At 35.5% G+C, this 24,424-nt stretch overlaps 1 long non-coding RNA gene and 1 pseudogene across 2 annotated transcripts; one reads left to right on the top strand and one right to left on the bottom strand.

Moving 5' to 3' along the window:
* Positions 1 to 2,655: 2,655 nt before the first annotated feature.
* LOC107935325 (putative disease resistance protein At1g50180) lies at positions 2,656 to 11,316 on the top strand (annotated as a pseudogene).
* Positions 11,317 to 13,422: 2,106 nt separating this feature from the next.
* Positions 13,423 to 15,446, bottom strand: LOC107935286 (uncharacterized). 2 transcript variants are annotated; one of them, XR_001694189.2, is made up of 3 exons: positions 15,242 to 15,446; positions 14,169 to 14,508; positions 13,423 to 13,927 (listed from the first exon to the last, which is right to left on the bottom strand). It is a non-coding gene; the product is annotated as an uncharacterized lncRNA (long non-coding RNA). The 2 variants fall into 2 exon arrangements; XR_001694188.2 differs by lacking the exon at positions 15,242 to 15,446 and having other exon boundaries at positions 14,169 to 15,228.
* Positions 15,447 to 24,424: the final 8,978 nt, after the last annotated feature.

Raw genomic sequence — 24,424 nt, 5'->3', positions numbered from 1 at the left:
ATGACAATAACATTTAAAATTGACATAACCCTCAAAATGTATACATTGCATCAATTTAGACTTGATTCTAAAAAATCAATCCCGCAATATTTACACATTGTATAGTTTGATCTCCTATATAGTTTTGTTTTTCTTTGCGACCCTTCCACCTAAAAAAGCAAATTTATTAGGTAAATTTAATTAAAAATATAAAAAAAATGGAAATGCCCAAAAATCTTACGTTATAATTTTAATCTTATATTATTATTTTAAAATTAACTCTCGATGTCACAAATAAAAGTAAAATTACTAAAAAAATGTAATAAAAATTATTTTTAAAAAATTAAGACTAAATTAACATAATATGTAAATATTGAGAATTAAATTTACTATTGCACTAATTTTTAAAGATATTATCCTATGAATTATTTTTAAAATTTTGGGTCCAACTTGGACCAAGCTTTAAGAAAGCAAAGACGAATTTTTGTAGCCTTAGCCTAGCCCCCTACTCCAATATTTCCCCACTAATACATAAACTATTAATATTCCTCCACTAATACATAATATATTCCCCCCCTAATACATAAACTATTCCTCCACTAATACTTACCGATCAGTTTGAAATCTAATTAGGTAACAAATAATGGTTGAAATTCATTAAACATTTTTTTATCTGTAACAAAAAAAAATGGATAAATAAAAAAAATAAATTTAAATTTTTTTACTTCACATAGTATAGATAATTTAAATTTTTTTAAAAAAATTTAAAAAAATAATATTCTATCTTTCTTCAATGTTATTATTATTTGAGTATGATTCGATGTTTCCTTTTCAAAGAATCATTACTTTAATATTTCATTCTTTTTTATATAATTTTAAGTTATTTTTCTTTAATGCTACTTGATTAAATATATATACTTAATGATGGAATATGTTTTTTATAAAGCTAACATTAAATTTTAATTGATATATAATTCTAATACTAATTAAGTGATAATTAAAATTATTAGAGTTGTATTCATATAAATAAAATTAGCACATTTTTTAAATAAAAATAAAGTCATCTTTTATAATAATGTCAAATTTAAAATATAATTATAATAGCTAATTAATTAAGAGATAATTGCATGAAACTAAATCTTATGAGTGCACTAGAAAAGCTGCCTTGTTTGAGGATTCTTAGCTTACAGGATGAAGCGGACTAATATTTATCATTATTATTAGTATTGATAAAATATGGTGTACCATTTTCATGTTAATGTAGGGGTTCTTGGTGGTAGGGTTATAATTGGATGGTTTCTTTCATCTCCAAATGCCAGTCTGCAAAGAAGCTCAACATTAATTGATTGTTCATCGATTTGAGTTTATGGATTTTAAGGAAGGATTTAGATTTATCCATCTTATATATATTCTGATTTAAATTTTAGAAATTTATTTATTATTTCTTGTACTAGCTTTGAGTCAAGACATTTAGTCATTTTCGAAATAGTTGGTGCTGCAATGAAGTAAATTTGAAAGATGAAAATATTCATTCAACAAATTTTTATTTCATCGTTTGAATCAAAATTTTTAAAATACTTCGCCAACACATTGTTTGAAATCTATTGTATGTAAATCATAAATTATGTATAGTTTCTTCCTCAAATAACTTTTTTAAATAATACTGTAAAAATAATAACGAATAATTGAAGTAAATTACACCCAAGTTTACTAAATTATTAGAAAGTTAACGTTTTGGTTAATTAACTTTAAAAAGTTACAAAACGACCACTAAACTATTCGAAAGTTTTATTTAAGTCATCGGGCTATATGGTCTTCATTGTTTGCATCCCCTGCACTGATAAAAAAACTCTTCTGCCTCTGTTTTTCTATAGTTTAGGTTTTTTTTTTATGAAACAACTTTAAACGTCATATATATACGAATCAAAATCCAAATAGCTTTCTTCTCCGTTCTTCGACACCGACCATTAGATTGTCTTGATCTAATATATGTTTTTCTACTCGTCGATAAGTATTGATCCATCGTAACATTCATTGAATTGTCGCTTAAACCTCGCTAGCCAGACTTTAAAAAAAGAAGAATTTAATAGTCCAATGACTTCAATAAAAACTTTTGAATAGGTCCATGAATTAAATGAAAATCACTAAATAGTTCAATGACTCTTTTATAATTTTTTAAAATTAAATAATCAAAATATAAATTTATTAATAGTTTAGTAATCTTGAGTGCAATTTACCTAAATTAAAATTTTTTTCCTTTTGGTCTTATCCTATCAATTATGAGCAATGACTGTTGGGTGTTCAAATAGTTGTATTGGCCTACAAATGTCACTCATCATGACTTTTCTTCACATGTCATTTGACTATGGAAAATCATAAAAAAAAAATACATGAATGCAGCTATTTAATGTCACTTTCCTACAAATTTATTGCATGAATCTTTTGTGCTTTTGGAATTTTGTCACCCATCACTTTTTGTGTCCACCTAACGTTTTTTAAAAATAAAAATTTATGACTTAATTATAAGTTGGATTTATTAAACTTTCTATTTTGAATTTCTTGTTATTATTCTGAATTTCATAAATAATAATAATTAAAAAAAATTCCCCAGTTAAACTTCAGGTAGCTTCCTCCAAATTTCCTATTTCCGTCCACTTTGAACATATGCTATTTTATTTTAAAAATTTAAGTCCCAACGAAAAATAATCAGCAACCTCACCCCCAAAAACAGCTCTTCAAAACTTCTGATAAAGAGAAATACTTCCTCCACTAATACATCAAATATTATACAATTATTTACCGACCAGCAGGAGAAATGGCAGGGGCTATTGTGTCCTTAGTCGTTGAAAGAATTTCTGATCTACTCATCCATGAAGCAGTTTTCCTCAAAGATATGGCACATCAAGTTGTGAGCCTACAGTATGAACTGAAGCGAATGCAGTGTTTCTTGGAGAACGTTGACCGTAAGCCAGAACAAGACGAGCGTCTCCATAGTCTGGTATCGCAAATCCGTGATCTTGCTTGCGATGCTGAAGATGTCATCGACTCTTTTATTCTAGAAGCAGCAGATCAACGAGATTCTCATGGGATTGTCAAGAGATTCACCTCCATTTTCACTAAACCTGATCATCTGCACAAAATCAGGGTGCAGGTCAAAGCAATCCAGACCAGGCTCCAAAACATTTCCAAGAATCTTCCAGCTTATGAGATACCCAGTGATGGAGAAGACTCTAGCTCAGTTTTCAAGTTGCAGCAACGGTTAAGAAGGACATACTCGCATGTCGTGGAAGAGGACGTTGTTGGCTTGGAGGTTAGCACCAAGGATGTCATGACCAAGTTGATGACTGAAGAAGATAGACCCCACGCCGTCGTTTCCATAGTCGGCATGGGGGGCATCGGTAAGACGACTCTTGCCAAAAAAGTATATAATCATCTTGATGTGAGACGCCATTTTGATTTCTTGGCTTGGGTTTATATATCTCAACAATGTAAGCCGAGAGAAGTTTTGCTTAGTGTCTTGATGAAAGTTCTCTCTCCTTCTAAAGATGAAAAAGAGCCAATTGAGAAACTGGACGAGAGTAAGCTGATGAAAAGTCTTTTTGATGCTTTGAAAGAAAAGCGGTATTTGGTAGTCCTCGATGATATTTGGAGAAGCGAGGATTGGGATATTCTTTATTAGAATATACCCATACCCCATACCTTGCCCATACCTTTCCCATACCTACCCATACTTTGGAAAGGTCAAAGTTATGGGCACCAAATATTTTATTTAGTGTTGGGCATGGGAAAATAGCAATTTTTGGTCCCTAAGTGAATAGTGACTTTGCAAGGTGGCCCTTGAATCTCAACTATAAATAGGCCAACCATTGCTCATTCTCATCATCCCACATTTGCCATTCTCTACTTAAGGCATTGTTCTCTCTCCCTATTTGTAAAGTTTCACTTGTATTTGGAGTGAAATATATTTGGTAGTGCCCGAGGACGTAGGCAAGATTTGTCGAACCTCGTTAAAATTCTGGTGTTCTTTACTATTTATTGTTCATATTTTGTGAGTGTGATTGTAGTGATTTATTGTGCTATTAAATTACGATAGAGGGATATTCTGGCTAGGAAAGACTTGGTACTTAAGTGATCCTCGTGATTCACCTCTCTTTCCTGGGAATTGAACTTAGTGTGATTTTTTTAGTACAATAATTTTACTCTTTCACACGCTTCCGCACAACAATTGGTATCAGAGCCAGATTCGTACTTGGGGAATACGACCGTTTACGGTACTATTCACGTATACGGCACTATTCACGTATACGGTACTATTCACATATACGGAACTATTCACGTATACGGCACTGTTCACGTATACAGTAGTTGGGATTGAGGAGAAAAATGGCAGCAGCATCGTCATCAGCAAGGACTACTGTGACAAATGCAAAATTTGAAGTAGAGAAATTTGACGGTACCAATAATTTTGGTATGTGGCAATGTGAGATCCTGGATGTCTTATGTCAGCAAGAGCTAGATATAGCCCTTGAAGAAAAACCTGACAAGATGGATGACAAGGAGTGGGCCAAGATCAATAGACAGGCGTGTGGTACAATCCGCCTATGTTTGGCCAAAGAGCAGAAGTACTCCGTCATGAGGGAGACATCAGCGAAGAAGCTGTGGGATACATTAGAAGAAAAGTTTCTAACGAAAAGTCTTGAAAATAGGCTTTATATGAAAAAGAAACTTTATCGATTCACGTATGCACCCGGTATGTCGATGAATGACCATGTGAACTCATTCAATAAAATTTTAGCAGACTTGCTAAATTTGGATGAGAAATTTGAAGATGAAGACAAGGCATTATTATTGTTGAATTCCCTTCCTGATGAATATGATCATCTTACCACCACATTGCTTCATGGGAAGGACACGATCACATTTGATGCAGTCTGTAGTGCGTTGTATAGATCTGAGACTCGAAAGAAAGATAAAAGAGATCACAGAGATACAACCGCAGAAGTCTTAACAGTAAGAGGTCGTTCACACAGCAGCAAACCTGGTAGAAGGGGTAAGTCCAAAGGGAGACCCGCCAAAGATGAATGTGCCTTTTGTCGTGAGAAAGGGCATTGGAAAAAGAATTGTCCTAAGTTACAAAAGGGCAAGTCTATTTCTAATGCATGTGTAGCGGAGCATGATGAGGAGTCAGACTTTAGCTTGGTTGGCATGGCAATGGCATGTCAAACGGATGAGTGGATATTGGATTCGGGATGTACTTACCATATGTGTCCTAATAAGGACTGGTTTTCTAGTCTTGAAGAACTAGAAGGTGGAGTTGTTTTTATGGGCAATGATAGTGCCTGTAAGACAATGGGTGTAGGTACAATCAAATTGAAGAACCATGACGGCTCAATCCAAGTTCTGACAGATGTTCGCTATGTACCCAGCTTGAAGAAAAATCTCATCTCATTAGGGGCCCTAGAATCTAAAGGGTTCACAATCACTTTGAGAGATGGATTACTAAAGGTAGTAGCTGGGGTATTGACGGTGATGAAAGGCACTAGAAGAAATAACTTGTACTATTTAAATGGAAGTACAGTTATTGGATCAACATCAACAGCTTCTGCGAAAGATGTAGATTCAGAGGCTACCAGGTTATGGCATAGGCGATTGGGACATGCTGGTGAAAAAGCTTTGCAGACTTTGGCGAAGCAAGGCTTGTTGAAAGGTGCAAATTCTTGCAAATTGGAATTTTGTGAACATTGTGTTCTGGGCAAGCAGACGAGGGTAAAATTTGGTTCAGCAATTCACAATACGAAAGGAATTCTGGACTATGTTCACAGTGATGTGTGGGGACCTACCAAAGTGGCTTTTTTGGGAGGTATGCACTATTTTGTCACTTTTCTTGATGATTATTCAAGAAAAGTATGGGTGTATCTAATGAAAAGAAAAAATGAAGTTTTGAATGCATTTCTGAAGTGGAAGAAGATGGTGGAGACTCAGACAGGTCGAAAGGTCAAACGACTTCGATCAGATAATGGTACTGAGTACAAAAATGATCCATTTCTACAAGTATGTCAAGATGAGGGCATTGTGCGACACTTCACTGTTCGAGATACACCACAGCAAAATGGGGTGGCAGAACGCATGAATCGGACTATACTGGAGAAAGTTCGATGTATGTTGTCCAATGCTGGATTGGGCAAGGAATTTTGGGCTGAGGCAGTTACATATGCGTGCCATCTAATTAACCGATTGCCATCAGCTGCAATAAATGGAAAAACTCCTATGGAGATGTGGACTGGTAAACCTGCTACTGATTATGATTCTTTACATGTTTTTGGTTCCACTGCATATTATCATGTAAAAGAATCTAAGTTAGACCCAAGAGCAAAGAAAGCATTATTCATGGGTATAACTGGTGGTGTAAAAGGATACCGTCTCTGGTGTCCTGATACAAGGAAGATTGTTTTCAGTAGAGATGTAACTTTTGATGAATCAACCATGATGAAGAACGAGGATTCACAAAAGGATGACAAAACCAGTAGTACTTTGCAGCAGGTGGAGTTTGAAAAGGTTAATGATGATCCAGCTAATATTGAAAGAACAAATGATGAAGAAGTTTCGACCCAAGAACTTCTACAGCAACAAGATTCAATTGCATATAGGAAGCCAAGAAGAGAGATTCGTAAGCCTGCTCGCTTTGACGATATGGTGGCCTATGCACTTCCAATTGCAGATGATGATGTTCCTTCCACTTACACAGAAGCAATAAGTAACTCTGATGGTGTAAAGTGGAAGCAAGCTATGAATGAAGAAATGAAGTCTCTTCATAAAAATAGGACTTGGGAGTTGGTGAGACTGCCCAAGGGAAAGAAGGCAATTGGATGCAAATGGGTATATGCAAAGAAGGAAGGATTTCCTGGTAAAAATGAAATTCGATACAAGGCTAGATTGGTAGCAAAGGGTTACGCTCAGAAAGAAGGAATAGACTACAATGAAGTGTTTTCTCCAGTTGTGAAGCATTCGTCTATTCGAATTTTGCTAGCCTTGGTTGCGTAATACGATCTTGAACTAGTTCAGCTTGATGTGAAGACAGCATTTTTACACGGTGATTTGGAAGAGGAAATCTATATGACTCAGCCTGATGGATTCAATGTTGCTGGAAAAGAAAATTGGGTTTGCAAACTGACAAAGTCGCTTTATGGATTGAAGCAATCTCCGAGGCAGTGGTACAAGCGATTTGATCAGTTCATGAAAGGGCAAAGGTACACAAGAAGTAAATTTGATCATTGCGTGTATTTTCAAAAGCTACAAGAAGGAACTTTCATATACTTGCTCTTATATGTTGATGATATGCTAATAGCATCTAAGAGCAAAGTTGAGATTGAAAGATTGAAGACTCAACTCAATCTCGAGTTTGAGATGAAAGATCTAGGAGAAGCTAAAAAGATTCTCGGCATGGAAATATGTAGAGATAGAGCTCATGGCAGAGTTAGCTTGTCTCAGAAGCAGTATTTGAAGAAAGTACTACAGCAGTTTGGCATGAACGAGCAGACCAAACCTGTAAGTACCCCGTTGGCTTCTCATTTCAAGCTTTCTGCACAACTATCTCCTTCGACGAATACGGAACAAGAATACATGTTGCAAGTTCCGTATTCTAATGCAGTGGGTAGCTTGATGTATGCAATGGTGTGTACAAGACCCGACATTTCACAGGCAGTTAGTATAGTGAGCAGGTATATGCATAATCTTGGAAAAGGACATTGGCAAGCTGTGAAATGGATTCTACGGTATATTCAGAAGACCGTGGATGTTGGATTACTGTTCAAGCAGGATAATACACTTGGTAAAGGTGTTATTGGGTACGTTGATTCTGACTATGCCGGTGATTTGGACAAGCGAAGATCAACCACCGGTTATGTGTTTACACTTGCTGGAGGACCAATAAGTTGGAAGTCTACACTACAGTCTACAGTTGCATTGTCAACCACAGAAGCCGAGTACATGGCTGTAACAGAGGCTGTAAAGGAGGCTGTTTGGTTACAAGGTATGGCTAAAACCTTGGGGTTGGTTCAGGAGCATATTAACGTGTATTGTGATAGTCAAAGTGCTATTCATTTAGCAAAGAATCAAGTCTATCATGCACGTACAAAACATATCGACGTACGATTCCATTTTGTGCGGGAAATTATTGAAGAGGGGAAAATTTGTCTTCAGAAGATCAAGACTGCAGATAATCCCGCAGATATGATGACCAAGGTGGTAACAGCAACCAAGTTCGAACATTGTTTGAACTTGATTAATATCCTGCAAGTTTAACAGTTGAAGAAGGCACTATCAAGTATTGTTGTCAAAAGCAGAAAGAATTGTGTGAAGATAAGATTATCCTAATCAAATCTTCAAGGTGGAGATTATTAGAATATACCCATACCCCATACCTTGCCCATACCTTTCCCATACCTACCCATACTTTGGAAAGGTCAAAGTTATGGGCACCAAATATTTTATTTAGTGTTGGGCATGGGAAAATAGCAATTTTTGGTCCCTAAGTGAATAGTGACTTTGCAAGGTGGCCCTTGAATCTCAACTATAAATAGGCCAACCATTGCTCATTCTCATCATCCCACATTTGCCATTCTCTACTTAAGGCATTGTTCTCTCTCCCTATTTGTAAAGTTTCACTTGTATTTGGAGTGAAATATATTTGGTAGTGCCCGAGGACGTAGGCAAGATTTGTCGAACCTCGTTAAAATTCTGGTGTTCTTTACTATTTATTGTTTATATTTTGTGAGTGTGATTGTAGTGATTTATTGTGCTATTAAATTACGATAGAGGGATATTCTGGCTAGGAAAGACTTGGTACTTAAGTGATCCTCGTGATTCACCTCTCTTTCCTGGGAATTGAACTTAGTGTGATTTTTTAGTACAATAATTTTACTCTTTCACACGCTTCCGCACAACATTCTTAAACCTGCTTTTCCCCGAGGAAGAATGGGAAGCAAAATACTATTCACAACACGCAATAGGAATGTGGTTTTTTATGCCGATCCTTGCAACACTCCCATTGAGCTCTCAGTTCTTACTGATGATGAAAGTTGGAATCTTTTGTGTAGGAAAGCATTCCCATCAAGCAAACTGGGTTCTCAATGCTGCTCGAAAGAATTTGAGAAGCTTGGAAAAGAGATGGTGAAAAATTGTGGAGGTCTGCCTTTAGCAATTGTTGTGTTGGGAGGGTTGCTAGCAACAAAATGATCATTGGCTGAATGGGAGATGGTTTACAAAAACATCCATAGACACTTAAAAGGGCTCCCACACCAAGATCAAAATGGTGTAGTGAACAGAATTTTGGTTTCAAACTACAATGATTTGCCTTATCCTTTAAAACCATGCCTTCTGTATCTTGGTCATTATCCAAAAGATTGGGAGATATCAAAAAACGAACTCATAAGATTATGGATCGCTGAAGGTTTCATTTCACCATCACTGGAAAGCAAAGAAATCTCGATGGAGGATGTAGGCGAACACTTCCTAGAAGAGCTTATAGATAGGAGCTTGGTTCAAGTTAGCAGGCAAGGCTATACAGGAACAAATGTTAAGACATGTCGAGTGCATGATCTCTTGAGGGACTTGTGCACGAAGAAAGCAAGAGAGGAGAAGTTATTGGAAATTATTCAACAATCATCGGCTCAATTTGATGTGACTTTGGTCGAACGTATGCTACGGAGAATTTCTATTCATCCTAGCGAAAGGAAAGTTCATTTGAAGGGAGAGCATCCAAAATTACGTTCTTTATTGTTGCCTCAAAATGAGACATTGGTAGAATTTTGCATTTCAAATTGCAAAAGCTTCAAATTTTTAAGGGTGTTGACTCTTTTAAAAAGGAACGTCGAAAAGTGGCATGTGTCAAATGAAATTGGTGATCTCCTACATTTGAGATACTTGAAGTTTGAATGCTGGAACGAAATGATTTTACCGCAATCTATTGGCAGATTGAAGAGTTTATACACTTTATACATCAAGTATCATACTGACATTGTAATTCCAGATGCTGTGTTCAAGTTGGAACGTTTAAGGCATATTGTAATAAAAAGGATTGCGTTGTTCGGAAGAGGATTTCGTTTGCGGCTAGGGTTCACTTCAAAAAATATTGAAACTTTGAAGTACATAATGGTGGATGAGCAGCCGATTGAAAATAATGAGGTGCTTAGGTGGACTAATATTCAGAGTTTAGGTATAGTATTTACAAGAACAGAATATGTGAAGCCTATCCTAATCTTGCTAGCCAAATTGCAACGCCTTGGATCAGTGTCTTTGGAGGTTTTAGACGATTCAAACCTATCATATCTAGACTTAGAACCTCTTTCTCGGTGCTGTCACCTCTCCAAACTGAGATTAGCTGGGGGGATAAAAGACGATCCACATCCGAGCTGTCATCTTTTGAATTTTCTTCCACCAAATATCGTCAAATTAACTCTGTTTTGGTGTAGGATGAGCCAGGATCCAATGGGTGTATTGGAAAAGCTATGTCATTTGAGGATTCTCTATTTGGAAGGAGTATATAACGGGTGTAAAATGATGTGCTCTGCCAACGGGTTTCCTCAACTTGAGTCTCTTCAAATGATTGGTCTAGAAGAGTTGAAGGAGTGGGAAATAGAAAAGGGTGCAATGCCATGCCTTCGAAGATTGGAGTTGGCCGATGTTGATAGTTTAGGGATGCTTCCAGAAGGATTGAGGTTTATTACTACTCTTCAAGAAATGATATTAACAAATATGAGTTCGTCATTGAAAGAAAGGATTAAAGTGATAGATGGAAGAGAAGGAGAGGATTTCTATAAAGTGCGCCACATTCCCTCCATCCACATTAATTGATCCCAAAATATGAGTTGATCCACGTTTTTTGATCTAAGTAATTGGAGCCAACATCACGCGAGGTATTTTTTTTCTGTAAAATAATATATTTTTTATTTTCCTTTCACTCATATAGTTGGAGATTGATATAAAATTAATAAAATAACCAAATAAAAATAAAAATATTTAATTAACATAAAAATTGTAATTAAAATAAAATAAAAAGGATTTGAAATCATTTTTCTAGAAAAACTAAAATTTTAATATCACTCTATTAATTCATAAATTCCATGTCATATTTTTAATTGATATACGTCAGAGATGTTGATATGTGTATACCATTTTTTTTCTTGATGTAGGTAATCTTCTCAGCATTGAAATGCACTCAGTCGGGATATTCAACTCCATAATGTGTGTGTTTTTAAGAATTGGATTGGTGAATGAAGTGATTGTTTATCAATAACTTGATCAGAGTTCTCTTGCTTATGATATTAGTTTTGAGATCAATTCAATATTTTCTTCATTTGTCTTTTAGCATTAGTGCTTGCTTCTACCCTCCCAAATTGCTTTTTCTTTTTCTTTTTTTAAGTTATCTTCTTAATAAGTGGTTGGTTTGCGTGATCATGGGTTGGGCGGCTCGGCTCGGCCCGACGGCTCGCCCGAAATATGAGAGAGTTTGGATAAAATTATAGGCCCGAAATATAAGTTTGGGCAAAAAACGAGGCCCATCGTCGGGCAAAACTTTTTTGACCCTGGCCCGGCCCGAATATATAATAAATATTTTTTTATTTTTAAAATATATTTCCCATTTCCCCATTTCCCATTAGACATTTAGTATTTATATAATAAATATATTTTTTATTTTAAAGTATTTTTAAAATACTTTTTTTAATTTTTTAATTTTAAAATACATTTCCGAATATAATAAATTGGTTGCAAAAAGGACGATGAGGACGATGAGGACGATGTTTCTTCGGTTGCTTTTTAGGATACTTCATTTCTAATTGTTGAAAATTTAATTTAGCTTACAATTTATATTTTATTATAAAATTAAATATGTTGATTGGTTAATGTATGAATATTCTGGTTGGTTGATTTTATTTTGTAGATTTTTTATACAATTTTGGTGTTTACTAAAAAAAAGGCCGGGCCGAGCTGGGCTCGGGCTCGGGCTTAGAATTTTTTCCCGGGCTGGGCCAGGCCTAGGACATGGGCTGAAAATTTTTTTGGGCCCGGCCCGGCCCATGCTCACCTTCATTTGCATCTAATTATTTTGATTGAGATTAATCAATTTAAACCAAACAAAAGAAATTCCGAATGACCCATAGTGTATATATCCCTTGCACTGAAAAACAAAACCGAAAGTAAAAGAAGTAGCACAACATTACAATTTACAAGTCACTATTTAAAATAAAAAATTAGATGATATGATAAAACTATTTAAAATTTCCTATAACAAAAAAAAACTTATTATTAATACTTATTTTCATTTAATGATATATAAAACAGATTCATACATGCATTGACTTATACGGACCAATAATGATTAAATTTCTTACCAAATCTCCTGTTTGACACAGAGTCAAAACCGTATAACGCCTATCTCCACCCAATATTGTATAAAAAATAGATCCATACATTAACTATTGTGAAACTTTTAACCGTTTAATCGATGATATTTCAAGGAGGGAATGCACGTACAAACCTATACATTACAAGTGGAGTACTTTGTTTGGGAGTGGTAGCCACCAACCCTGATCAAAAAACGAACATGGAGAATACAAAAAAAAAAGTATGAGAATTACTCATTTTATTTTTTAATTATTATTAATATAGATATGGTTATATGTGGAAATATGTCTCGCATTTTGATCAAAACAGTGTGTGACGTCGCAACGAGAAGAAGCTCTTCGTCCTGATGAGGAGCCGACGTCACGGCAAGAAGAAAGTCCTCATCCCAACGACGTGATCCTCCTTCGTCCCGGCAACTAAACGCTACATCACAATTTGGCGACATGTTACTTAAGTTTTTTGGCTTTCTTTTATCAGTTAAACTTTGTTTTAGTTTCCCACTTTAAACTCTGATTAACCTAATAATATTCAAATCATATATGCTATCAATTTCAACCTATAAATAGTCTTAGTTACTCTAGGTTTTATACAATAGAAATATTAAGATCGAGATAATTCTATTCTTTGAGTTTGAAAGGTTTTTATTTTGGGGCTTTGGGTTTTTTTTATTCTCCCTCTTTTGTACTCTCTTTTTATTATAGTGAAATTTCCTTTTATCCATGGGTTTTTATCCTCTTTTAAGGAGTTTTTCCATGTAAATTTGTGTGTTCAATATTTTCGATTTCTACTTTATTTACTTGTTCGTTGTATACACCGGGGTTAATTCCTAATTAACTGATATCAGAGATAGTTTGGTTTTCGCATTTAACTCATTCGGAGATTGCTGCATCAAGGTTTGATATTGATAAGTTTGACGACATCACAAATTTTCAATATGTGGTAAGTTCGTATGTCAGTAATACTGATTCAGAGCGATCTTGAAAGAATCCTTACAGAGAAGATGTCCACAGCCATGGATCAATCACAATGAGATAGGTTAGATAAAAAAGTTCTATTCACAATTCAATTATGTCTAACAAATAATATGTTACAAAAGTTACCGAAGGAAAAAATAATGTATACATTATTGAAGAAACTGGAAATTCTTGGCCAACGGGTTAGTGTTAAAACAACGTCTCTACATGTTCAAAATAACCGAAGCATAGTGTTTTGATAAGGTTAACAAATGAAAATGTAGTAAATTCAGGGAAACTAAGATAACAGTGTTAAATGCTTCATTTTCAATCAACGAAAAGCATTTATATACATGGTTCTGAAAAATAAAAATCTTAGCCTCACATTTATAAGCAGTTTTACTCTAATATGAGACAAAAATTACGGCGAGGTGATTAGAAGAGGCATTCACTAACCTCACACGATGATGTTGTTTAATCAGCGCTCAAAGTAACTGATGAAGCTGCTGATTTTCTTTCCGGAGAGACTCAACCTCTTCCATCAGTTCAGCTGTGTTCTGTAATATGGAGCTCATCACACGAGACATCTCCATCTGTTCCAATGATTTTCGTGAATTAGAGCAATTGACATGACAACGTTGTTTAATCAGCGCTCAAAGCAATTGACAATCAATGTAGTGTCATGACCGGAAATAAAAAACTATGAAATATATAGAGATTTGTAAAAATCCTTCATCCAGGATGACTTCACTACTCCAATGCATAAAAAGACCAAAGTGATTAGAGAAATTAATGTAGAAATGAATATTTGTTTAACCAAACCAGATATCATACATTCATTTCTGGAAGAACTCCTGATGCCGCTGCAGTCAATGAATCAAACCTCGATAACAGGCTATTAAACAGCTCTTCTCTGGTTTCAGCTCCTGTGTTCTTTGTTTTTGGAGAAGCTGCCAAATGAGATGTTCCATCACTGAAGCAGATGTAGTACTAATTCTCTCAGCATATGTTGAAAACCTTCGAGGCGGTGCTAAAGATGCTAGTTCTAGGCTGTGAGTCAAGGCTGCCAGCTCTAGTAATGCCTCTTGAACCAAAAGATAAAGCAGACATGGAGCTCGAGGAGAAATGTTCAGGAAATCCCAATGAAGTCTCCTGATTTGAAGAAACGTCTTTCCTGTGCAAATTTTCATAGCTCAGGTTAGAACTAGTCTGACTGAGCATTGAAGACTGTCGGAGCAGAGTGCTAAAGCTAATAGCTAAAATAGACTCCTGGGATATTCTGCTTGCTAAATTTGACTAAGAAGGCCATGGAATTAATTATATATAACTTCAGTAACCATGTAAGCCAAGCAAGGCCTGACATTGACGAATAAGCAATTTCAGGTGTCATCAACGAATAATCAATTTTGGGTGTCGAGTCAAAAACTTGAGGATTTTAGTTTCGCAAATGAGGCCATGAACTTTTGTTTTTTGCATAAAGCATTATGAGATCAGAATCGAGGAAAAAAAACATCATTCAAATGCAATGCAAAGAGCTAAATGTTTGAAGCAAGCTTGTCCATCCATGCTACTTAAGCGCATCCTCCTCTCTTGCTAAGTACCTACACTAATGCCAGCTAGAAACATATGGTAATTGTATAGCACAACTCGTCCACAGTAATAAAGAAGAAGCTTTAGAAAGCATGAAACTTCTCTCTTTGTTCATATGTAAATTTAGTGCATGATTTAATAATCTACAATGACTGTTGTTCAAAATATCTTTTAAGTCAGCTGCCAATCAACAACACACATCCCATTGGTAACTTTTATTTTGTGATGTATGCATTCGTAGCTAAAAACCTTACACATGACAAAATGGTTAAAAACATAATATATAAAAATTTTGGAATTTAACCAACATGATCTACCTGAAAATCAACATAATGAGTATGAAAATAAAGGATATTCTCATCGTTTCAATTTTCTTTCAAATTCATGCTTATATTTTATAAATTTTGTTGATATTATTTATCAACAGAAATGGAGAGATGGGAAGAGAAATGGAAAGGTGAGACGGTGGTCTAGAAGCAGAGCCATTAGAAAGATCCCCCAAATGGTCTAAAGTCCGTCTCTTTTTATTATACCGGGTTGGGCTATTATATAATAAAATATAAATATATAAAAATTATTATCATCTTATAAAAATTTGTCCCCCACTTAGCTGAAGAAGAGTTATATTGTAACTCTTCTTAAATTATCTGATATTTATGAAGTGCATGTAATTTGGGGCTTACTATATATGTTTTACTATTTTAGAGACTGCAGTATTGAACCTGCGAGCCTTAGGATACCAGTTGGGAGCGTAAGCTCGCGCTAGGTGTTTTGGAGAAGCGAAGGAAAACATACATAGTCTGGCATATGGCCGTATGACCCACACGGCCTGGACACACGGGCATGTCCATGGCCATGTGACACTGGGTTAATCACCCCATTTTTATTTTATTTTATTTATTATTATTTCTTATATTATTTATTTTTATTTTACTAAATTTTTTATTTTTTATTTATTATTCTTATACTTATATTTAAATTTTTTTGCTATTTCTATTTTTTAATATTTTTTTACTATTATTATTACAATTACCTTTAAGTTTATTGGTATCATTAAGTTTTTTTTTCGTTTTATTTTTTATCTTTCTTTTTAATTTTGTTTTTAGTTGCTTTATTATTTTTTTATTATTATTTTCTTCAACTTATTTTCATTATTATCTTTTGAAATATATATGGTTGTTTCTAATCGAGTTATAACCTCTTAATCTTCTTTATTATTTGTGTTTATTTCCTTATTAGTTTGCTCGGAATCATGCGTTACATTTAGATTGACTTCAATTCTGCTTTTTACTATTCTGAGTATTTCATCCAATATTCAGGGCTCTTTCAGTTTTCTCCCTCTCTTATGATATTCTGTTTATACTGTGATTATATATGTTTGTACATTGAGGACAATGTACATTTAAGTGTGGAGAGGTTATCCATATAATTATTAGAAAATCCATGAATTATGTCTTGTATTTAAGTAATTTTCTCATACTACTATTAGAATGAATTTTTATCGATTTGTGATTTTTATTCATGTGTTTTGGATTAAATTCATAAATATTTGTGCATTGGTTGTTTTAAACTTTAAGACATAAGAGAATCAAACATGATAAGTTTATTTTCAGAATAAAAAAATTTAGGTTGTTTCCCTGAATTGATGTATTATTTTGAAGTTTTAAATTTACAAGTTTGACATCAAAAACCATAATTTTTTGTGAGATTTTGAGCGTTTAGAGCATACACTTTTCTTGCTTATTTTATTATTGGTTATGAGTGTGTCAATTTGATTTATTATTCTAGAACTTGCTTCGATTATGCATGTCAAGACCACACCTTTGAGTTGATATACTGAGATGATAAAGACACTTAGGTTTTAACTCACTTATTCCATAAAAAGCCTACCTACATAATTAACCCTTAGTAAACCCCTTTGAGCCTAACACACCGTTTCTTGATTTACCCATTAATGATAATAACCCATAACTCATTTTTTGTTCATTGAGAAATTTTCCCATTTTATTTACTCCATTTTTATCGAGCTTTGATTTAGTTAATTGCCTGATTAAGCCTCTTGATTAAGTTGCTGAATTATTTCTTCTTATTTACATATAAAAAAAATACATATATAGTTATATAGTTCTTTGTTATTTGAGCTTGAATAGTTAAATTCATATTTTGAGAAAAGCTTGTGTTATTCTTGAATAGTTCCGATTGATGTAATTATTTTTAATTCAGCATTTGTTATTTTTGTAATTTGGTAATTTATCAATTCAATCTCAATTCTAACCTTCTTTTTCAGCCTTTCTCCACACCTTTAACCTAATCCCCATTACAACCTTATAAAGACCTTTTGATTTGTGTATCATCTCATTTTATAGTGGTGGAGATTTGATTTTCATGCAAGCCTATGGTAATGACTTTTCATGTTTGACTGTTGAGTACTTAATTTTTGAACCTTAAATACTTTGAGTAATTTGAGTGAATCTTTAGTGAGGATGTCAATTGTTTTCGATTTTGAATTAAAGGTAATTACTTAAATAAGGGGAAATACCTATGTTTTCATGATTTCAAAATACTCGACTTAGATTGTTTGAATCTTTAATGCTCTTTTAGTTGAATTATCAATGTATGCTTATTTGTGAATTATGACAAAACATTATTGATGAGAATTACAAGTTGAGAAAGATTAATTTTAATTGTGAGTTGTGGATTTTGCTTGAGGACAAACAAACGCTTAAGTGTGGGGATATTTGATAAGCCATAAAAGTAACATGTTTTTAATCCCATTCTTGATGCATTTTTTGGATGATTTATTATATGTGAATTAGTGAATTTGATGCTCCTTGTTGACACCATTTTTTGATGATGAAAACGGGGTCGACTTAGATTTTGAAAATAAAACGAAAAATGGGAGTCGCCACCAATCTTTTTGATGAGGTGTGATCGGGTCACCTCGTAAAACAGTTGTTTTTAATAAACGATTTAGATTTTATTAAAACAACGATTTTTGTCTACGAAATTCAGAAAAATGGGTTCGGGAGTCGGTTACGCACGAGGAAGGATTAGCACCCTCGATGCGCCCAAAATTGGTACCTAGTTGATTAATTAGTGTCTTAGTGTCGAAAATTGAAAATTTGAAGAGTTTTAAAAAAATACGATCCTTAAAAGAAACTCTGATAACGTGAATTGAAATATAAGATTCTCTTGTTCCGAAGGAATATCACATCCAGCACGTTAGGACACGATACTCTAAACCATCGAAACCAAGATCATCTTATAGTTTAATGAAACCATACTTTGAAGATTTAAGGGGATATTTGGCTATTTAGTCGAACGAGAAATCGAAACCCAGCACGTTAGGGCACGTTTTCTCGATTTTCCAAACGCGAAATATTGCCTTATTTAGAAAAATTTTCCTTTTGATGCTTGGTATTAATGCTTGACAAAAACAATAACGAATACGACGAGGTGAGCAAGGCAAAGTGAGTAACAATAATACAATAGGCAAAATGAAATGACGAGGCGATTACATAAACAAAGCATACAAATAAATAAATAGAACTAACATTTTAGAAAAAGCACAAGTGTACATGGATAAATAAACAAACACCAAATAACAATGATGACAATAAATACAATTATGTAAATATATATATATGCATATATAATTTAAAGCCATAAAATAAGAAATATATATAAATTACAGAATATGAAAACATAGATAAGTATGTACATATATATAAAATCGGTAAGTATTATAAAAAATGTAAATGTGTATTTATATATTTACAAATCGTGATAATATAAAATATATGTATGTGAATTATAAAATATGTGAAATATACAAAAAGCATTTTTAAGAGTATAAAGAATATATAAGTATGTATATGATGTAAAATATGCATAAATATATGTAAGTATATAAGAATTATGAAATGTGAAAAATATATTTAAGTATGTATAAGTACGTATATATACATATTATAAATATATAAATATATAACAAAGCATAAACTAATAATAATAATAATAATAACATTGGAATATAAAAGAAACGAACATAAAATTAATAAAATATTAAAATAAAGTGAAATGAAAAATATTAAATACGAAAAAAATATATGTATACACGTACGTAATAAAAATATACACTAGTACATAATTATAATAATAGTAATACTAATAATACTAATAATATAAAAATAAACGAAAAAAGGACTAAAATTGAATTAAAAACAAAGTTGTGGGGCCAATTTGAAATGAAAACAAAGAAAAGGGACTTAATTGTACGCGCGTGAAACGTTGGGGGACCGAAACAACAATTATTCCTTTCCATTAAAACGTAGCACATTGGCGGGGACTAAATCGAAAAGCGCGAGAAATTATAGGGCCAAATTAAAAACCATAAGAAACTTAATTGTGAAGCATCAGAAAAGCGGAAGGACTGCGCGCATAAATATCCCATTCAAACGAAAACACGCGGATCCTCTAGTGGGTCGGGTCGGATGGGTCGGGCATGGCCAAAACGACGTCGTTTTGGGGCTTAAGTGTAGCCCCCAAAACGACGTCGTTTTGGAGGGCTATATAAGGCCTAAACAAACCAAAAAAATCATTTGGGGAGAGGGAAAGAAAAAAAAGAAGAGAGAGGGAAGAGAGAAGGAAGAGAGAAGGGAGGGGGGAAGGAAAATCCGGCCAGGGGGGCCGGTCACTGGACGGCCACCGGAGGCTCGCCGGCGCCGGCGCCGGCCACCACGTGGTAAAAAATTTATTTTTTTGTTTTTTTTATTTGTTGTATATTTTTATGTTAAATAGATAGAAAATAAAGAAATATATGTATATGTATGTAAAAATCGAAAGGAACAAAGAAAAAAAATACAGCCTTTTGTTTTTTCTTTTTGTTTTTAACAATCACTGCTATCTGTTTATTGAAGACTGTAAATTTCTCTTTAGTTTTTACAAAGTAGAAAAGAAGAAGAAAGAAAAAAAAAGCCCCCTGTACAATTTTTGATTCGGGTTTTTATAACCCATTTTCATCTAATTTCCTATTGTTTCTGTTTTGTCTCTTTGCATGGGATGGGCACGATGGAGGTGACAGAGGCATGGGGTGCAGACGGTGATGGGCATGCGTGGAGGCTGGCTCGGAGCAGAGGCGTGCGAGGTTGAATGGTTGCACACATGGGGCAACGGCGCAAGTGGGCAAGTGGGGGGGTTTGCTGGTATGGGCCCGGGCAGATTTTGGGCTTTACAGCTGCCCCTCTTTGCTCGTTGTCGTGTAACGAAAACAGAGCAAAGACCAAGGAAGACCAAATTTGCCCGGGCTTGCCGAGCCTTGGTTTCTTTTGGTGCTTTTCTTCTTCAAGTAGCCTCGTTCTGTTCTGCTGTGTCTCGTTGCTTCAATCCACTTCACTGCGCTCCAGAGAAACATGACTTAAATCTATTTTGCTGCAACTCCATGGGGATGAGATTTGTTGTTTTCTTTGTCTGCTCCACTACTGCTTAGGGAGATAAGATTTGTGCTCTTCACTCTATTCCACTGTTGAATGCAGGGAGATAGAGTTATTGGCTTCAATGTACTCCACTGTAGTCAGGGAGGTAAAATCCGCCATCTTCGATCTACTCCACCACCAGTATGGGAAGACAAGATCTGTATCTTGGATCCACTTCCTATCAATATAGGAAGATAGGACCTGCTCTCTTTGATCTACTTCACGCCAATACATGAAGACAAGATCTGCTTTCTGCGATCTACTTCGCCACCAATATGGGAAGATAAGATCTGCATCTTCGATCCACTTCATACCAATATAGGAAGATAGGATCTGCTACCTTCGATCTACTTCACGCCAATACATGAAGACAAGATCTGCTTTCTGCGATCTACTTCGCCACCAATATGGGAAGACAAGATCTGCATCTTCGATCCACTTCCTACCAATATAGGAAGATAGGATCTGCTACCTTCGATCTACTTCACGCCAATACATGAAGACAAGATCTGTTTTCTGTGATCTACTTCGCCACCAATATGGGAAGACAAGATCTGCATCTTCGATCCACTTCCTACCAATATAGGAAGATAGGATCTGCTACCTTCGATCTTCTTCACGCCAATACATGAAGACAAGATCTGCTTTCTGCGATCTACTTCGCCACCAATATGGGAAGACAAGATCTGAATCTTCGATCTTCTTCACGCCAATACATGAAGACAAGATCTACTTTCTTCGATCTACTTCGCCTCCAATATGGGAAGACAAGATCTGAATCTTCGATCTTCTTCACGCCAATACATGAAGACAAGATCTGCTTTCTTCGATCTACTTCGCCACCAATATGGGAAGACAAGATCTGTATCTTCGATCCACTTCCTACCAATATAGGAAGATAGGATCTGCTACCTTCGATCTTCTTCACGCCAATACATGAAGACAAGATCTGCTTTCTGCGATCTACTTCGCCACCAATATGGGAAGACAAGATCTGAATCTTCGATCTTCTTCACACCAATACATGAAGACAATATCTGCTTTCTTCGATCTACTTCACCACCAATATGGGAAGACAAGATCTGTATCTTCGATCCACTTCCTACCAATATAGGAAGATAGGATCTGCTACCTTCGATCTTCTTCACGCCAATACATGAAGACAAGATCTGCTTTCTGCGATCTACTTCGCCACCAATATGGGAAGACAAGATCTGAATCTTCGATCTTCTTCACGCCAATACATGAAGACAAGATCTGCTTTCTTCGATCTACTTCGCCACCAATATGGGAAGACTAGATCTGCATCTTCGATCCACTTCCTACCAATATAGGAAGATAGGATCTATTTACGCCTAGTGTTTAGGATGACATGATCAGAATGAATCAAATGCTCCTAACTAGATGTGTATGTATTATATTTGTAGAATGTCATGAGAATGATCCATTTTTATTGCTTAGGTTGTCATTCCTCATTGTTCATCAAGGTTCTATCACTGATGCCTTTTTGTTCAGCCAGTACCTTTGACAGAAAACCTAAAGAAATAGATGCAATTTAGACTATTCTTCCTCCAATGCTTCTAACCCTTAAGTTTGGTCAGCTCTAAACAATAGTCCTGTTTCAGGTCCTCGTGTTATTTAGAAACTTTCAGAGTAATATGCAGAACTCCTTCTGCATGTGTATTGTCAATCCATTAATCGTTATTTCAAAGAAAAATGCTTGAAAGATTATCAAAATGGACAAAATAAAATTTTGCTGAGAGCAAAGCTCGAAATGAATAAATCAATCAAGATAGCAAATTTTGCTGAGATATGATGAAAAAGATTATCACAATGAATAAGATGGAATTTTGTTGAGAGCAGAGCTCTAAATGAACAAATAGCAAATTTTGCTAAGATGTAAATAAGATAAAAACAGGTGCCCCAGATATCGCAGCATGAGCTTCTCTGCACAAACTCTGTGTTTAGAAATCCTAAAAGACTTTGTTGATGCCCAAAGATGTAGCATCTCTCCTTCTTGTTAATTCGGAGAAGACAAAACTACTCTATGCCTCACCTTTGATCGAAAATTTGAATTGCCCATTCCTGGGTTTTCAATTCAAAGCCCCTTTGGTCTCAAGGTGCCCTTTGCGGGTTTTCGCCTTGGCCTCTCCTTTTTTTTTTTTTTTTAGGCAAATTACCTCTTCACTGAATCCGAATTCACAGGATTGGGCAAGCTTTTGCCATCCATCCCAGTTAAAATTAATGCCCCTCCTGAAAAGGCCTTTTTTACTACATAAGGTCTCTCCCAGTTTGGCATCCACTTTCCTCTGAAGTCCTTTTGTATGGGAAGGATCTTCTTCAGTACCAAGTCCCCTTCATGGAAGTTTCTAGGACGAACTTTCTTATTGTAAGCTCGCATCATTCGTTTCTGGTACATTTGACCATGACAGATAGCTCTTAACCTCCTCTCTTCAATCAAGTTCAGCTGATCATATCGGGATTGGACCCATTCTGCTTCGTCTAACTTTAGTTCTGAAAAAACTCGGAGAGAGGGAATTTCAACCTCAATTGGTAGCACTGCCTCCATTCCATAAACCAAAGAGAATGGTGTTGCCCCGGTAGAAGTCCTGACGGACGTTCGATAAGCATAGAGGGCGAATGGCAACTTCTCGTGCCAATCTCTATAGGTCTCAGTCATTTTCCCCACAATCTTTTTGATATTTTTATTGGCTGCCTCCACCGCACCATTCATCTTCGGACGATATGGCGATGAGTTGTGGTGCTTGATCTTGAATTGATTACAAACTTCTGCTATCGTGCTATTATTCAAATTTAATGCGTTGTCTGATATGATCCTTTCAGGCATTCCATACCGACATATGATTTCCTTCTTTAAAAACTTGCTGACAGCTGTCTTTGTGACGTTGGCGTAAGAAGTAGCCTCTACCCACTTAGTAAAGTAGTCAATCACTATAAAAATGAAACGATGTCCGTTTGAAGCCTTTGGCGATATCGGCCCAATGACGTCCATGCCCCACATGGAGAAAGGCCATGGGGAAGTCATGACGTGAAGAGGTGATGGAGGCACATGAATTTTGTCTCCGTAAATCTGGCATTTATGGCACTTCTTAGCATACTTGATGCAGTCTCCTTCCATGGTAGACCAATAATATCCGAATCTCATGATCTGTCTGGCCATTGTGAAACCGTTAGCGTGTGTTCCACAAATACCATCATGGACTTCTTCCAAGATTTGCTTGGCCTCCACAGCGTCTACACATCTTAACAGCACCTGATCTTTTCCTCTTTTGTACAGGATTTCTCCATCTAAGACGTAACCACTGGCCAGCCTCCTCAACATTCTCTTGTCATTCTCAGTTGCTTGGTTTGGGTATTCACAATTTTTCACGTATCGCAATGTCCTAATACCAAGGGTTGTCGTCCTTTTCTTCTTCCTCGTCAATATTACAACAGTGGGCTGGAGCATCATAAATGCTCATTTGGATAGGCTTCACATCTTCTGGTCTATTTACTTTGATCATGGAAGCCAATGTAGCTAAAGCGTCGGCCATCTGATTCTCGTCTCGTGGGAGATAACAAAAAGTGATGTCGTCAAACTCCTCAATCAATTCTAGGACTATCCTTCGGTAACTAATCAACTTAGGGTCTCTTGTTTCCCATTCGCCTTTGAGCTGATAAATTACCAATGCCGAATCCCCATATACCTCAAGTACCTTAATTTTGCATTCCATAGCCGCGCGGATTCCCATGATACATGCTTCATATTCCGCCATGTTATTTGTGCAATCAAAATCTAGTTTACTGGTGAAAGGATAATGATCACCGTTTGGAGATACCAAGACTGCCCCAATCCCGTTGCCCATGGCATTTGAGGCTCCGTCAAAATTTAATTTCCAAGTATTGCCTTCTTGTGTGCTCGCTTCAGTAGTTGCCACATACATCAGATCCTCATTTGGGAAGTCAAAGTTCAAAGGCTCATAATCGTCCGGGGCTCTACTTGCTAGAAAATCTGCTATCGCGCTC

The sequence above is a fragment of the Gossypium hirsutum genome, chromosome D10, assembly GCF_007990345.1.
Source record: "Gossypium hirsutum isolate 1008001.06 chromosome D10, Gossypium_hirsutum_v2.1, whole genome shotgun sequence".
Taxonomy (NCBI): Eukaryota; Viridiplantae; Streptophyta; class Magnoliopsida; order Malvales; family Malvaceae; genus Gossypium; species Gossypium hirsutum.
This window is presented reverse-complemented; position numbering and strand designations above follow the sequence as displayed.